The 17,471-nt window shown below is 35.2% G+C and overlaps 1 long non-coding RNA gene across 1 annotated transcript; it reads right to left on the bottom strand.

Annotated features, from left to right (window-relative positions):
• Positions 1 to 341: 341 nt before the first annotated feature.
• On the bottom strand, positions 342 to 15,864 carry LOC131396333 (uncharacterized). Its single transcript, XR_009216463.1, has 3 exons — positions 15,667 to 15,864; positions 14,566 to 14,670; positions 342 to 529 (listed from the first exon to the last, which is right to left on the bottom strand). It is a non-coding gene; the product is annotated as an uncharacterized LOC131396333 (long non-coding RNA).
• Positions 15,865 to 17,471: the final 1,607 nt, after the last annotated feature.

The following is a 17,471-nucleotide window of genomic DNA, read 5'->3' as shown; positions in this document are numbered from 1 at the left end:
AAAAAATTTGAGTCCAGTTAAGTAAAAATTAATGAATATATAGTGTATTTTGAGGATCTTGATAAAAGCAAAATGGTAAGACTGATTTGACTGTAGTACATTCACTGAGTAAAAGTACAAAGGTTTTTCTTTTTTCTGGGAGGAAACATTGAGATATGACTGTATTTAAAGCTAAAAATTACATCTAAAAGTGATCTTCTATGATTAGTATACAAGTTTCTAGAAGAAAGAAAGAAGTAAACTTCATGCTAATATCTTTTCTGAACTTTTAGTATTATTAAACAAGGAAAATTGGATGCTAGATGGAGAGAAAAAAACTTTACCTTGGATAAGAGTTGCACAAACGTAGACAAGGCCATGTGACATGTAGTGTGTGTTTCCTCCACCTTTGAACTTAGAGTTAGGAAGCTCACCACTAGAGCATTCTTCTTCGGTTCAAGAATAGATTTCATTCTCAATCTGGGGTGGCATAAAAGATTTTTGTCCATCATTCCAGCATCATGGGAGGATAGTCCAGAAACCTGATTGACTGGTTAGGCAAAAAATCATAAAAGAGAGTCGTGGGAACTTCTGGTGACTAGTGGAAGTGGGGAGAAAGTAGTAAACATAAGATGATGAAGGAATTAGGGAATATATTATGGAGTGCTTCCAATATCTGAAGACAAATTATAGACCTTTTTGTGGAGACAAGACAAACTCTCTAAAATTGTAAATATAATTAATGCATCATTGAAAACTTTTGATATCAGAGGTCATAGAAACATAAGTTAATAATTCCTGTAACAAGCATTTATTGAGAACATACAATGAGCCCCAGACTCTGCTATGTAATGGGAATTCAGTGTGAATAGACTTTGTCCATACTTCTTAACACTGAAATGAAGTATTAATTTTTAAAGCAGGATGATTAAAACAAAGTAAACCATTAATGGGTAAAGCAAAACCAGAAAGACGGCATGGTTCTAGGCAGTGGGAAACAGTTAACAACTTCAGAAATATATATTGAATTTGAGTTGCCAGTAATATTTATTTATTTTAGAGACTTATTTATGATCAACCAGTTCATGGGAGGCACCACTGCCCTTAAATCTGAATGTACGTCTATAACAAAGTTTACTGAGCTGTAGGTCAAACTGGTAAAAACAGCCAAGACTACTTATACTTGCATACATCTGCAAGCCTCATTCAAATGCTGATGTTTTAAAATTCTTAAAATTATAGTAAAAGAGTGTTAACACTGAAGGGAATTAAATATAAAAGTAAGGAGTTCATTTATTTCACAATGAAGAATTCCAACTTTCACAAAAAAATAATACAAAAAACAAAACTTATTTATATTTTATTAGTAATACATTTCTACATTTATTTCCCAAAGGTAAAAATCAAACTTTATTTTATTCAAATCTATAAATAGTTGTTAATAAGATGCAAACAATTTGTTTTATATTTGTTGTTTGCTTTTTTTTTTTTTTTGGTGAGGAAGATCAGCTCTGAGCTAACATCCATGCTAATCCTCCTCTTTTTGATGAGGAAGACCGTCTCTGAGCTAACATCTATTGCCAATCCTCCTCCTTTCTTTTTCCCCCCAAAGCCCCAGTAGATAGTTGTATGTCATAGTTGCACATCATTCTAGTTGCTGTATGTGGGATGCCGCCTCAGCTTGGCTGGACAAGTGGTGCATCAGTGCTCGCCCAGGATCCAAACCCAGGCCACCAGTAGCAGAGCACATGCACTTAACCACTAAGCCACGGGGTCGGGCCCCTGATTGTACTTTTTAATGTTGATGTAGACATATAGTAAGTGATTGTTATATATTAATAAACATTTTCATTCATGGAAGTTTGGGTTTGTCTTGTTTCCTTCCCTGTAATCCTCTTCTAGCCCTGTTGGACTAAGGATTTTTATTTCAAGTGGAGAAAGAGGAGAAAATTTGTTAGCATAATGTATCAAAATATTGCTAGGAGAAGTTCGAATTGATTGAGATATCAATGTTTATATTAGGTGCATCACATGCTGTACATTTTTTCCAGATTTATTGAAATAAAATTGAGATATAACATTGTGTTAGTTTAAGGTGCACAGTGTTAATTTGATACACATATTAGAAAATGATTAGCACCATAGCATTAGCTAACACCTCCATCACATCACCTAATTACCATTTCTTTTTTTGTGGTGAGAATATTTAATGTGTACTTAGCCACTTTCAAGTATATAATATAGTATTATTAGCAATTTTCATCATGCTGTACAATAGATCCTCAAGGATTATTCGTCTTATAACTGGTAGTTTGTGCTCTTTGACCAACATCTACCCATTTCCCCTACTCCCTAGACCTTAGTAACCATCTATTCTGTTTCTTTGAGTTTAGCTTTTTTAGATTCCACATATAAGTTATATCATACCGTATTTGTCTTTCTCTATCAGTCCTATTTGATGAAGTATAATGTCCTCAAGTTACATGTATGTTGTCCCAAATAGCTGGATACTGGATGTCCTTCTTTCTCATGGCTGAATGATAATTGATTATGTATGGTATATACCAATTCTTCTTTACTCATTTATTTGCTGACAGACACTTAGGTTGTCTATATCTTGGCTGTTGTGAACAATGCTGCAATAAACATGGGAGGGGAGACATCTCTTTCAGATCTTATTTTCATTTTTTTGTATATGTGCCTAGAAGTGGAATTGCTGGATCATAACATAGTTCTATTTTTAATTTTTGAGGAACCTCCATGTTGTTTTCCATAGTGGCTGAACCAGTTTACGTTTCCACCAATACAGCAGACTTTTCTTTTCTTTTCTTTCCTGTTTGCTCTGACTAAAACTTCCAGTACTCTTTTGAATAGGAGTGGTGAGAGTGGCCATTATTATTTTGTTTCTGATCTTACAGGAAAATGTTTTACCAGTGAGTATAAAGTTATCTGAGAGATTGCCATATAAGGCTTTTGTTATGTTGAGTTACATTCTTTCTGTACCCAATGTGTTGACAGATTTTATCATGAAAAGATGTTGCATTTTATCTAGCGATTTTTCTGCATCTATTGGATAATCATATAATTTTTATCTTTCATTCTATTGATGCTATGTATCACATATATTCATCTGTGTATGTTGAACCTTCCTTGCATCCCAAGATAAACTCTACTTTATCACGGTGTATAATCTATTAAATTTGCTGTTAACTTAAGTTTGCTAGTATTTTGTTGAGAATTTTTGCATCAATATTTAACAGGGGTATTGGTCTTTAGTTTTCTTTTCTTGTAGTGTCCTTATCTGGCTTTGGTATTAGCATAATACTGGTCTGGTAAAATGAGTTTGAGAGTGTTCCCTCCACTTCAAATTTTTTCAAAACATTTAAGAATCAATGTTAATTCTTCTTTTCTTTCATCACTGTCTTCTAGATTTTAGTGTATGGCTATTTCACCACCTAGGGTACTTTTATTCCAAGGTATTTTATTCTTTGAGATGCAATTGCAAATAAAACTGCTTTCTTTTTTTTTTTTTTTTTGTGAGGAGGACCAGCCCTGAGTTAACATCCAATGCCAATCCTCCTCTTTTTTGCTGAGGAAGACTGGCCCTGGGCTAACATCCATGCCCATCTTCCTCTACTTTATGTGGGATGCTGCCACAGCATGGCCTAACAAGTGGTGCATCGGTGCACACCCGGGATCCGAACTGGCGAGCCCCGGGCCGCCGCAGCGGAATGTGCGCACTTAACCACCTGCGCCACCGGGCTGGCCCCAAAACTGCTTTCTTAATTTCCCTTTCTGATAATTCATTGTTAGTGTATAGAAACACGGCAGACTTTTGTGTATTGATTTTGTACCCTGCAACTTTACTAAATTCATTTATTAGTTCTGTGTTTTATGTGGAAGCTTCAGGATTTTCTATAAATAAAACTATGTTGTCCACAACTAGTGAGGGCTTTACTTCTTTCTTGCCAATTTTGATACCTTGTTTATAATTGTCTAGTTGTTCTGACTAGGATTTCCAATACCATGTTGGATAAAAGTGGTGAGAATGGGCATCCTTGTCCTATTCCTGATCTTAGAAGTAAAGCTTTCAGTTTTTTACTGTTGAGTATAATGTTAGCTGTGGTCTTGTCATACATGGCCTTATTATGTTGAGGTACATTCCCTCCTTACCTTCTTTTTTGAGAGTCTCACCATAAATGGGTGTTGAATTTGTCAAATACTTTTTCTGCATCTATTGATATTATCATAGCATTTTTAACTTTCATTTTGTTAATGTGGTATATGACATTGACTGATTTGTGGACATTAAACCATGCTTGCATCCCTGAAATAAACTCCATTCGGTCATGGTGTATGATTCTTCTAATGCCTTGTTGAATTTAGTATGATAATTTTTTATTAATTTTTTGTTTACTGTAGTAACACTGTATAAATTTCAGGTGTACATCATTATACTTCTATTTCTGCATAGATTACATCATGTTCACCACCCAAATACTAATTACAACCCATCACCACACACATGTGCCAAATTATCCCTTTTGCCCTCTTCTCTCCTCCCTTCACCTCTGGTAAACACCAATCCAATCTCTGTCTCAATGTGTTTGTTTGCTGTTGTTATTACCTACTACTTAATGAGGGAAATCGTATGGTATTTGACCTTCTCCCTCTGACTTATTTCACTTTGCATAATACCTGAAATGTCCATTCATGTTGTCACAAATGGCTGGATTTCGTCGTTTCTTATGGCTGAGTAGTATTCCCTTGTGTATATACCACATCTTCTTTATCCATTTGTCCCTTGATGGGCACTTAGGTTGCTTCCAAGTCTTGGCTATTGTGAATAACGCTGCAATGAACACAAGGGTGCATGTATCTTTACTCATCAGTGTTTTCAAGATGTTTGGATAAATACCCAGCTGAGGAATAGCTGGATCATATGGTAGTTCTATCCTTAATTTTTTGAGGAATCTCCGTAGTGTTTTCCATAGTGGCTGCACCAGTTTGCACTCCCACCAGCAGTGTATGAGAGTTCCCTTCTCTCCACATCATCTCCAACACATGTTGTCTCCTGTCTTGTTAATTATAGCCATTCTGACGGGCGTGAGGTGATATCTCATTGTAGTTTTGATTTGCATTTCCCTGATAGTTAATGATTTTGAACATCTTCTCATGTGTCTGTTGGCCATCTGTATATCTTCTTTGGAGAAATGTCTGTTCAGGTTTTTTGCCCATTTTTTAATTGAGTTGGTAGTTTTTTTGTTATTGAGATGCATGAGTTCTTTATATATTTTGGAGATTAACCCCTTATCAGATGTATGGTTTGCAAATATCTTCTCCCAATTGTTAGGTTGTCTTTCATTTTGTTGATGGTTTCCTTTGTTGTGCAGAAGATTTTTAGTTTGATGTAGTCCCATTTGTTAATTTTTTCTATTGTTTCTCTTGCCCTGTCAGACATAGTGCTTGAAAATATGTTGCTAAGACCGATGTCGAAGAGCATACTGCCTATGTTTCTTCTAGAAGTTTCATAGTTTCAGGTTTTACATTCAAGTCTTTACTCCATTTCGAGTTAATTTTTCTGTATGGTGGAAGGTAAGGGTCTACTTTCATTTTTTTGCATGTGGCTATCCAGTTTTCCCAACACTATTTGTTGAAAAGACTTTCTTTTCTCCATTATATGTTCTTGGCTCCTTTGTCAAAGATTAGCTGTCCATAGATGTGTGGGTTTATTTCTGGGCTGTTGATTTTATTCCATTGATCTGTATGTCTGTTTTTGTGCCAGTACCATGCTGTTTGGTTACTATAGCTTTGTAGTATATTTTGAAATCAGGGAGTGTGATACCTCCAGCTTTATTCTTTTTTCTCAGGATTCCTTTAGCTGTTCGGGGTCTTTTGTTGTTCCATATAAATTTTAGGATTCTTTGTTCTATTTCTGTGAAAAATGTTGTTGGAACTTTGATAGGGATGGCATTGAATCTATAGATTGCTTTAGGATGTATGGACATCTTAACCATGTTAATTCTTCCAATCCAAGATCACAGAATATCTTTCCATTTCTTTGTGTCTTCTTCAATTTCTTTCAGCAATCTTTTATAGATTTCCGTGTACAGATCTTTGACCTCTTTGGTTAAGTTTATTCCTAGGTATTTTATTCTTTTTGTTGCAATTGTAAATGGGATGGTATTCTTAATTTCTCTTTCTGCTGCTTCATTGTTAGTGTATAGAAATGCAACTGATTTTTGTATGTTGATTTTGTATCCTGCAATTTTACCATATTTGTTTATTACTTCTAAAAGTTTTCTGGTGGATTCTTTAGGGTTTTCTATATATAAAATCATGTCATCTGCAAATAGTGACAGTTTCACTCCTTCCTTTCCAATTTGAATCCCTTTTTATTTCTTTTTCTTTCTTGATTACTCTGGCTCGGACTTCCAACACTATGTTAAATAGGAGTAGTGAGAGCGGGCATCCTTCTCTGGTTCCTGTTCTTAGAGGAAAAGCCTTCAGTTTTTCATCACTGAGAATCATATTAGCTGTGGGTTTGTCATATATGGCTTTGATTGTGTTGTGGTAATTTCCTTCTATACCCATTTTATACAGAACTTTATCATAAATGGATGCTGTATCTTGTCAAATGTTTTCTCGGCATTTATTGAGATGATCATGTGATTTTTATTCTTCATTTTCTTAATGTGGTGTATCACGTGGATTGATTTGCGAATAGTGAACCATCCTTGCATCCCTGGAATAAATCCCGTCTCATCTTGGTGTATGTAACCTATTGCCTTTCTCTTGTGGCTTTTCGGATTCTCTCTGTCTTTAATTCTGGACATTTTAATTATGATGTGTCTTGGTGTGGGCCTCTTTGCGTTTATCTTGTTTGGTGCTCTCTGTGCTTCCTGTACCTGGATGTCAGTTTCCTTCCTCAGGTTAGGGAAGTTTTCAGTTATTATTTCTTCAAATATATTCTCTGCCCCTTTGTCTCGTTCTTCTCCTTCTGGGACACCTATAACACGGATGTTAGTGTGCTTGATGTTATTCCAGAGGTCCCTTAGACTGTCCTCACTCTTTCTCATTCTTTTTTCTTTTATCTGTTCAGCTTGGGTGATTTCTTCTAGTCCTTTCTCCAGCTTGCAGATCTGTTCTTCTGTATCCTCTACTCTGCTTTTGAGTCCCTCTAGTGAATTTTTCATTTCCAGTATTGTATTCTTCATTTCTGATTTTTTTTTTTTATATCTTCCATTTCTTTGTTGACGTTCTCACTGAGGTCATCCATTCTTCTCCCAAGATCAGTGAGCCTCCTTAACGCTCTTTTTTTGAACTCCATCTGGTAGGTTGCTCATTTATGTTTCATTTAGTTCCTTTTCTGGGATTTTGTCCTGTTCCCTTACTTGGAACATATTCCTTTGCCTCCTCATTTTGTCTCTTTCTCTGTGCTTGTGTCTACATATTAGGTAGGTCAGCTAATTCTCCTTCTCTTGGATAGGTGACCTTATATAAATGATGCCTTATGAGGCCCAGTAGTGTGCTTCCCTCAGTTCCAAATGTTCCAGGAATGACCCCTATGTGGGCTACATGTGTCCCTCTGTTGTGGCAGGGTTGCTCTCTGCATAGGTGCCCAGAGGGGCTGAGCTAAGCTCTTGGCCAGGTGTTGTAATGCTCAGCTGCTTGTAGTTGTTGTGGGCCCTTCAGTCTCTTTATCGAGTGTGGGAAACCCCAGCACAGTTGGCTGCAAGGTCTAATAGCACATTCCTGTTGCAGTATATCTATTAAGTGAGTAGGCTCCCAGTGTGGAAGGTTGCTAGGATCAGGGGTTTACAATTCCTATAAGCCTCCAGCCTTTATGTCTCTTGTCAGCTCTCTGAGGATTGCAGCTATGTGTGGCTGGCCCCAGGCATGGGAGCACCCAATTGTTTAAGGCTTTGGAAGGTGGGACCAATCCCTTATGTGACTCTTTGAGAACACAAGTCTTCTGCAGCTGACAAGCCCCACCGCCCACAAGTCTGCACACATAGTCAACACAGTCTTGCCCTGTGCTCGTGCCTGAACCTGCTGAAGTGGACCCAGTCTCTCCAAAGCAGGAGCACCACACACTCTACCACTGCCCCACACTCTCCATCTGCTCCTTGTGCATGCCCTGCCCCACAGAGGTGGGTCCACTTGCCAGGCTGCAGAGACTACAGGCAGTTCACTTAGCAGGCCCACAGGTTGCCTTAGGGCTTGTTGTTGAGTGGGCCAGTTCCTAAGGTATGTTGCCTACCCTGGCTGAGCTGGATTAAATTGGTGCTATAGTGGGTGGGGCAGACCCTGGTCTAGCAAGCCACAGGAAGAACTCCAATGGTGCCTGCCAGCATCTGTGTCAGTACACCCACACCAGGTCACAACAATGGCCACTGCCAATGTCCCAATCCCTGGAGAGCTCTCACCTCTCACCAAGATGCACTCAGAGCCTATCAGGTGAGTCTCTTTTCACCAAAGGACTGTGCATCTTTCTTTCTGGTGATTTTAGGTTGCTTTCCAAAACGAGTTAGTTATGCGTGGGCCCTTTAAGAGCCAGCTTTAATTTCTGTGTGAACCAGCTTTTCTGGGAGTGTTCCTCAATGTTGCTAACAGCAAGAAAAGTCAGATATTATGCCACTCATTTTAGTTGTGATTGGTCCGAAAAATGCCTATAGCAGCATGCTCCCTGACTCCAGGCCCCCTCTCCTCCAGAGAGGGCTGTGTACCTTTGGGTTGCTCTTGGGTGGCCGTGAAGCATTGCAGCATGTGGAGGTGGTGTTTTTTCTCTCCAGAAGGGAATTTCTGCCTCTTCCACCTCAATCAAGATTGTCATTTATTGCAGGGGTTCCTCTAATCCAGTTTTCAGTTCTCTCTCAGGGGTAATTTTTCCAAGAGTAATTGTAAACTGGCTGTGTCCATGGGAGAAGGTGAGTTCAGAGTCTGCCTACACTGCCATCTTGACTTCCCCACTGGCAAAATATTTTAAAATTAGTGACTTACTTGAAATTCTTTATTCTTTTTACATTATAGATAAGTTTAAATAAGTCTAAAATATTTGTTATCAAAAACTCCTTTTATGATACAAATGAAGAATGTGTTACAATTTTGTTGTTGTTTTTCCAACTATAGAAATGAATAACTCCTTTTGGAGTGGAGATTATTAAGCATATTTATCTGTGGCCTTTTATTTGGTATGCCCCACCTCTTGTCCAAGCAAACATGGAATTAAAAATTATTCTTCATTGGCATTTTCTTCTATGTGGCTTCAAGCACTGCATGTCTATGTGTAAACAGGAAACAAGATCCATTTGAAAATCTGACAGGATCCTTTTTCAAACCACACAGTAGAAGTGAATGGGAAATAAAGAATATTACATAATCAAAAGTAATTAGAATAAATGAATAAATAGAGCAGTTATTTTTGGGAAAGTCTTTTTGATGGTGCTTTTCATTTGGGAATATGTTTACAACAAATATGGTATACTGCAACCCCAGAATGCCTTATAGATATGCTTTTTAAGTGTTTTTGTATTTTTTTATTATGATAAGAACACTTAACATGAAATATATCCTATTAAGAAATGTTTAAGTACAAAATATGGTATTGTTAACTATGGACTTTCAAAAATCTTTCTGCTAAAACCTGTCAAAATAGAAATATCCCATTAAATATACATTTTCTCATTCTTAGGGAGGAAAAATGAAAAGCAATGAAAACTAGACCTCTCCAATTATAATGCATCTACACTCATACAAAGCCAAAATAATCATGAAATTAAAAATATCAATAACATAGTTTTTCAATAAAGATAATCAAATATAGTGTTGTAAAAATAAGAATATAAAATAAATATTCTATAGACATCAAATATAAAATAGTGAAACCAATATATCCACATGTCACAATATTTTACTGTCTGCATATGCAACCTATACTTTGGGAAAAAAGTCTAACAGAAATATTTTCCTTATCCTTCTTTACATTCTGGTCAAAGGTATTGAATTATATTTCCTGATAAAATATATTATTAATGTTATAGTCTACTTTGTTTCAGAAAAATATGTTTGCTCAGATTTTTTCAGAGCCTCAACAATCTCTTTGTTTTTGACACTAAATATGAAAGGATTAAATATAGGAGTGCAAATGATATAGAAAAGAGACACAACTTGGTCCTGCTCTGGAGTGTGCCAAAATGGGGAATAAATATTGGCTCACAAAGGTCAAATGAGATAAGCAGAAGGCCAGGGCCTTAGTTCTCCCCTTTGGAAGACAGTTTTGAAGATAAGCATTCAGGATTCCAAGATATGTCCTAAAGAATCAAGAACAACACAATACTGATTACTAGCAACATTGTCTTGTAGGGTTATGTGCCCTCACAAGATAAATTTAGGATGGCTATCACCTAATAGAAGTGGTGTACTTGTCTGGATACATAAATGTGAAAGTGGTGTATGCGGTATTACTGAATAAATTTAGAGGCTCCTCAACCCAGGAGAGGTCAGCCATCTGTAGGCAGACATTGGAGGTTATTGTGCCTAGGTGTTTTGGGAGATTACATACAGTCACATTTAGATCATAGACTATGAGAGTCAGGAAGATGCACTGAATACCTCTTAGAGCAAATTAGACTAATATTTGTGTTTCACAGCCCACATGAAGTATGTTGGTTCTGTCTGAAAAAAGATGGTGACAATTTTAGAAACAGTGAGGGGTTGACATCCAAATCATTGAGGAACAGGTAAAGGAACAGAAGTACACAGGTCTGTGGAGTCTGGAGTCTCCCCAAATTAGGAAAATCAGAAGAGAGTTTCTTTAAAGAGTGACAATATACAAATTGAAGTTAACAGAGGTGAATAACTCAATATTCCTTATTACTTGAAAGAGAAGCAGGAGAATGAAGCTCTCTGTTTATGTCTTAGTTTGCCTATATTTGGATAAATTTAAAATATAAAAAAAACCAGAATTGAATGAGAAATAAAATATTTAACATTATTCAAATTTATTTTCAAATAACTTAAATTTTTGCCTCTTTAGTGTTCTGATACATTAGATTTATATGAACATTTTATTATTAATTATTTTATTTACATAATTTCTCCTTTTTTATTACTTAAGTAATATATGTTCATATATTAAGGGAAACATAGGAGAAAACATGAAATCAATAAGAAAAATGAGGAAATGTAAACTCCCACCTTCCCAGCAATAATCACACTTTATCATTGACATACACTTCTCAAACTTTTTATATAGCTAATGCTGCTCAAACACACACATGCTCACATACACCATATCACACTGAAAAAATGCATATCCCATGGAAAAAGTCTGAAGTGATATTTTTGTATGCACAAGTGTGAGTGTAAAATTGTTATTTCTAATTTAAAGCTACAGAGTTATCGAATTACAGCACACATTTAATTTCATTATTGGATTTGTTCTATAAAAATGAAATATAGAGACAATTGTTAAATTAACTTTTTTTACTTCTGCCATTACTAGAACTGTGAGTTTAGCAAGATTGCAGAAAACAGCATCAAGGAACAAATTAGGTATAGAAGGAATGTACCTCAATATAACAAAGGCCATATGTGACAAGCCGTGGCTAATATCATACTCAAAGGTGAAAGGGTGAAAGCTTTATTCCCCAAAATTGGAAACAATACAAGGGTGCCCACTCTCACTACTCCCATTCAACATTGTACTAGAAGCCCTAGCCAGAGAAAACAGACAAGGGAAAAAAAATAAAAGTTATCAGAATTGGAAAGAGAAAAGTAAAATTGTCTCTATTCACAGATGACATAATTTTATATACAGCAAATCCTAAAGACTCCACCAAAAAACTGTTAGATCTAATCAATAAATTCAGTAAATTTAAAGGATAAAAAATTAACATAAAAAAATTGGTAGTATTTCTATACACTAATAACAAATTTTCTGAAAAATATAATCCCATTTACAATAGCATCAAAAATAATAAAACACTTATGAATAGACTTAATCAGGGAGGTGAAAGATTTTTACAATGAAAACTATAAAACTGATGAAAGAGATAAAAAAGACACATATAAATGGAAATAGACCCGCCCATATACAGTCAACTAATATTTGGCAGGAAGATAAGATTATTCAGTAGAGAAAAGACAATCTCTTCAATAGACAATGCTGGGAAAATTGGATTTTCACACATAAAAGAAAGAAAATAGACCCCTGTCATATACTACTCACAAAAATTAACTTAAAATAAATTAAGGACTTAAATGTAAGATGTAAAATCATGAAAGTGCTAGAAGATAAAATGGGAAAAAGTCCCTTGAGATGAGTCTCGGCAATAATCTGTTGGATGCGACGCCTGCAGCACAAAATCAAAAATAAACAAGTGGGGCCTCATCAAACAAAACGCTCATGCACAGCAAAAAAAAAATCATCAACAAAATGAAAAGGTAACCTATGGCATAAGAAATATATTTGCAAAGGACATATCTGATAAGGAGTTAATATCCAAAATACATAAAGAATTCATACAATTCAATCACAAAAATCCCACAAATAGTCCAATTAAAATTGGCAAATGACCTCAATAGACACTTTTTCCAAAGAAGATATACAAATGATGAACAGCTACATAGAAAGGTACATAGAAACATTATTAATTATTGGGGAAAGGCAAATCAAAACCACAATGAGATATCAGCTCATATTTGTTAGAATAGCTGTCATCAAAAAGACAAGCAATAATAAGTGCAGGTAAGCTTATGGAGAAAAGGGAACCCTTGTGTTGTTATAATCACTGTTGGTGATTGTAATTATGGAGGACATTATGAAGATTCCTTAAAAAATTAAAAATAAAACTACTATATGATCGAGCAATCCCACTACTGGGTATTGTAGGGGGAAAGGGAGAATCTCCTTCTGCCCTTTCCCTTAAGGTTCTTCTGGCTGACCAAATAATCAACAAGACATGTTAGCAGGAGAAAATAATACCAAGTTTAATAACATGTATACATGGGAGAAACTCAGAAATGAGCAACTCATCCTTCTGTCTAAGCTGCTTGCTTAAGTATTGCAGCTAAAGGCGAACTTATCAAATTGTATATTTTAAATATGTGCATCATCAGTATATATCTGAAGTAAATAAAATCAGTATGTTGGAGAGATAGCTGCACCTTATGTTTATTGCAGCCTTAATTGCAATAGCCAAGACATTAAAACAACTTAAGTGTCCATCAATGGATAAATGGATAAAGAAAATGTGATATTTATCTATCTACACACACACACAATCAAATGCTATTCAGCCTTAATAAAGGAAATTCTGCCACTTGTGACAACTTGGATGGACCTTTAGAGCATTATTTAAGTGAAATAAGTTATGACAGAGAAAACATGCTGTATGATTGCACTTATATGTAGACTCTGAAAAATAAAACCACAAAGTCATAGAAAAAGTGATCAGATTCGTAGGTACAAGAGGCAGGAGATGGCAGGTGAGGAAATTGGATGAAAATAGTAAAAAGTACAATTATTAGATAAATAGGTACTGAAGATGTAATGTACAATATAATGACTATAGTTAACACAGCTCTGTGGTATATTTGAAAGCTGCTAAGAGAGGAGATCCTAAAAGTTCTCATCACAAGGAAAAAATATTTTTTTCTTTTTTATTTAAATGAGATGATGGATATTAACTAAACTTATTGTGGTAATCATTTTAGATTATATGTAAGTAAAGTCATCATGCTGTACAACTCAAATTTGTACAGTGCTGTATGTTAACTATATCTCAAAAAACTGAAAGGAAAAACCATCAACAATAGCATAAATAGATGAGTATTTAGAAATAAACCTGACAAGAGATGTGTCAGATGTGTACACTGAAAATTACTAAACATTACTGGCAGAAATTAAAGAAAACCTAAATAAATAGAAAAATACACCATCTCCAAATTAATGTATAGATTCAAATAAATCCCACTCAAAATCATAACAATTATTTCTGCAGAAAACTGAAAAGCTAATTCTAAATCTCATATAAAAATAGAATGATCTAAAATACCAAAACAACCTTGAGAGAGAAAGATGAACACAAGAATTATTATAAAGTTACAGCAATAAAGAGAATATGATATTAGTATAAAAATAGACAGATTAGTGGAACAAAAGAGAGGATCCAGAAATGGATTCACACAAATACAGACAACTGACTTTTGAAAAAGGTATAAAGGCAATTCAGTGGACAAAGTAGTCTTTTAAACAGTAGTTGCTGGAACAATTGGATATCCATATGTAGGAAAGAATTTTGAACCACATCTTGAACGATATACATAAGTTAACTCAAAATTGACAGATAAGTCTAAATGTAAAACCTAAAACTACAAAATTTCTAAAAGAAATCATAAGAAAAACTTCTGACAGAGTTAGGCAAATATTTCTTATATTGGACACCAAAAACATGATCAATAAAAGAACAATTTGGTAAATTGGACTTCATCAAGATTAAAACTTTTGATATTTGTAAGATATGGCTAACAGAATGAAAAAACAAGCTAGAAACTGGGAGAATATATTTTCAAATAATATACCTCATAAAAGACTTGTATCTAGTGGCCAAAATGTGGCTTGTAAATGTTCAGTTGTCTCTTCATTCATCAAAGTTTTGGTTGTGTTTCTTTGAAATTGATTCATTTCTGCAAACCAGAGAGAGAAATAATAGTGTATGTGTACCAGTTGTCAATGTAACATTGTTTTCCTTCATTCATTCGTTCATCCATCAAATGTTTTAGTGTCTACTATGTGCCAATGGCATGTGTGAATATCACAATAATAAAACTACCTAACAATTAAAAAAAAAAAAAGTAATTCTCAAAACTTGATCATATGAAAGAAAACATCACAATAAAAAAAACGGAAAAGAATTTCAACAAGCATTTTGCTCAAGAAGATATGTGGATGGCAAATAAGCACATAAAGATAGAATCCACATCAATAGTCAATAGGTAATAAAAATTAAAATCACACCTATTAGGATGATTGAAATAAAAACAATCGACAATATAAAATTTTGTTAAAGATATGGAGAAATGGATGCTCTCATACAATGTTTTTATGAATACAAAATGTTATAATAACTTGGTAATTTTGCCATTTGTTTGAAAAGTTAAACAAAAATTTACCACATATATTATTAATTCCACTCGTCAGTATTTACCCAAAGTAAATGAAGCCATATATCCACATAAAGACTTGCATGTTCATAGAAACATTATTTGTAATAGCTGAAAACTGGAAACAATCTAAATATCCATCAACAGATGAATGGACAAACTAACAGTGACATACACCTACAATGGAAAATTATGCAGTAAAAAAGTGTTCTTCCATGTTGCAAAGTTGATAAACCTGAAAAATGTATGCTGAGTGAAAGAACCCAGGAATAAGGAATGCACACTCTACTGCTCCATTTTTATAATTTTCAACAAACTCTAAACTGATATATAATTACAGAAAACAGATCAGTATTTGTCTGGGAGAAGGAGAGGTGAGAATGTGGGATCGCCAAGAGACATGGGGAAACTTTTAGCCATGATGGATATCTTCATTATCTTGACTGTGACAGTGGTTTCATGGGTTTATTTATATCTCAGAACTTATCAAATTGTATATTTTAAATATGTGCAGCTTACTGAGTGAATGTCAATTATATCTCCGTAAAGAAGTCAAAAAAATGTCTATGAGACTTCTGGTTTCCAGTCTGGTATGTGTCGAGGTAGAGGGAGACTCTCCCTCTGCCCTTTTCCTTAAGGTTCTTATGGCTGGCCAAATAATTAACAAGACAGGTTAGCAGGAGACAATAATACCAAGTTTAATAACATGTATAGATGGGAGAAACTTAGAAATGAGCAACTTGTCCCTCTGTCTAAGCTACTTGTTTAAGTATTGCAGCTAAAGGCGAGGAGCGTGTTGGGGGTGGGTAGTGGTCTGGGACTTCAGAGGCCAGGAAGACAATTCTTTTCAGGGTCATCTATAGATAATGTGGTCAGGGAGAGACAGAGTTTTTGATAAAAGAGGGTTGATGCCTTTCCTATTGTACCATCTATCCTACATTATCTTTACAGCCATCATGATAATAACTCCTTCCTGAAACAAATCTTTTGTTTTAAATTCTTTAGGCAGTTTGGGAGGGGAAACTCAAATATTCTTCCTGAGTTCTCTGAGTCCTTATTGTCTTCAGCTTGAAATAATCCACATACCAGAGTGGTGGCTCCTGGGGTAGCTTGCCCTGAGCACCATCAGTTCCCTCCTCTGAAACTTCCCTAGAAGTTTCACAGTCCTTTTGAAACTCAAAGAAGTTTCATAGTCCAGAAGCTGTGTTGGTAGATTGTTTCATCTCACTGAACACATTTCTTTGTCCTGATAACAGATCAGTTTAATTAAGTTCATTTTAGAAGGTGGTGATGCAGGTGGGCTCTCAAGGTTTCGCCTATATTGTGGAAGCAAGCAATCAAGTATTTAATAGAAGCATTTCTATGTAAATGAAAGAAAAACAAGGTTAATGGTTGGAGCAAGTTGTAAAGCAGTTTCTGAGTTTAGAGGACAGCCAGTGAAGAAGATTTTTAGATGTCAGCGTCAAAGCGTCTTTTGCAGTTTAAAATGTCTCTGATGATGTCAACGGGTAATCTCTTAAGTTTATATCAAGTCCATCAGCTTCAGTTTGTAAGGCTTCAGGAAAAAGGGTAGGTTCAGTTTTCAGTGATTCCAAATGAAAATGATGGAAAAAAATGAAAAACGTTAGTTTGGACATCTGTAGGCAGATATTTTAGGAGGCTAGAAGAAATCAGGATCTACTCCAGTAAACAGATATAAAACAAAAACCTCAAAAGACAATTAACAAAACTAGGATCTAATATCCACAAATGTATACTAGAGTTTTCACTGAAATATAATTTTTCTCTCTAAAATCACCCTCATTTTTATTAAGATAGCCAAATTAAAACTAACTAGTTTTCAAAATAAGTAGTTTCAATGAATGTGGCCCAATTATTTACATAAGTACAGCAAGAATAGCAATTGATCATACAAGCTCTTTTAAATCTGCTTTGCTGGAACTTTTTATAAGGAATCTCAGATTGAACTTTAAAGGCCTCTCGAGGCCAGGAAAGCCAAGCCAAGGATTTTGTCATCAGACATCGCCTGTAATACCTACAGATTTGGGTGAATTCCTCTCTTTTGAGATTTCCCCCAAGTATTTCGAGGTTCCTTGTACCTGCCAGATAAGTGACATTCTTTACTTATCCTGGTAAGTGCTGCTTGGAACATAAGGTACCAGGCCAATATTTCCACGCGGCTTTATTCCATAAAGTCCAATCTTCATTCCTCAAAACTGTATGGTTATATTGCAAATATGATGTTCCAGTCACAACCTTGGTAATATAACCAGTGTTTCCAATTGTGTCCTGTTATAAGGAGAACAGATTCTTATTGAACTTAT

This window comes from Diceros bicornis, chromosome 32 (assembly GCF_020826845.1).
Source record: "Diceros bicornis minor isolate mBicDic1 chromosome 32, mDicBic1.mat.cur, whole genome shotgun sequence".
NCBI classification, from domain to species: domain Eukaryota; kingdom Metazoa; phylum Chordata; class Mammalia; order Perissodactyla; family Rhinocerotidae; genus Diceros; species Diceros bicornis.
Note: the sequence above shows the minus strand (reverse complement) of the source record. Positions and strands in the feature narration are given on the sequence as shown.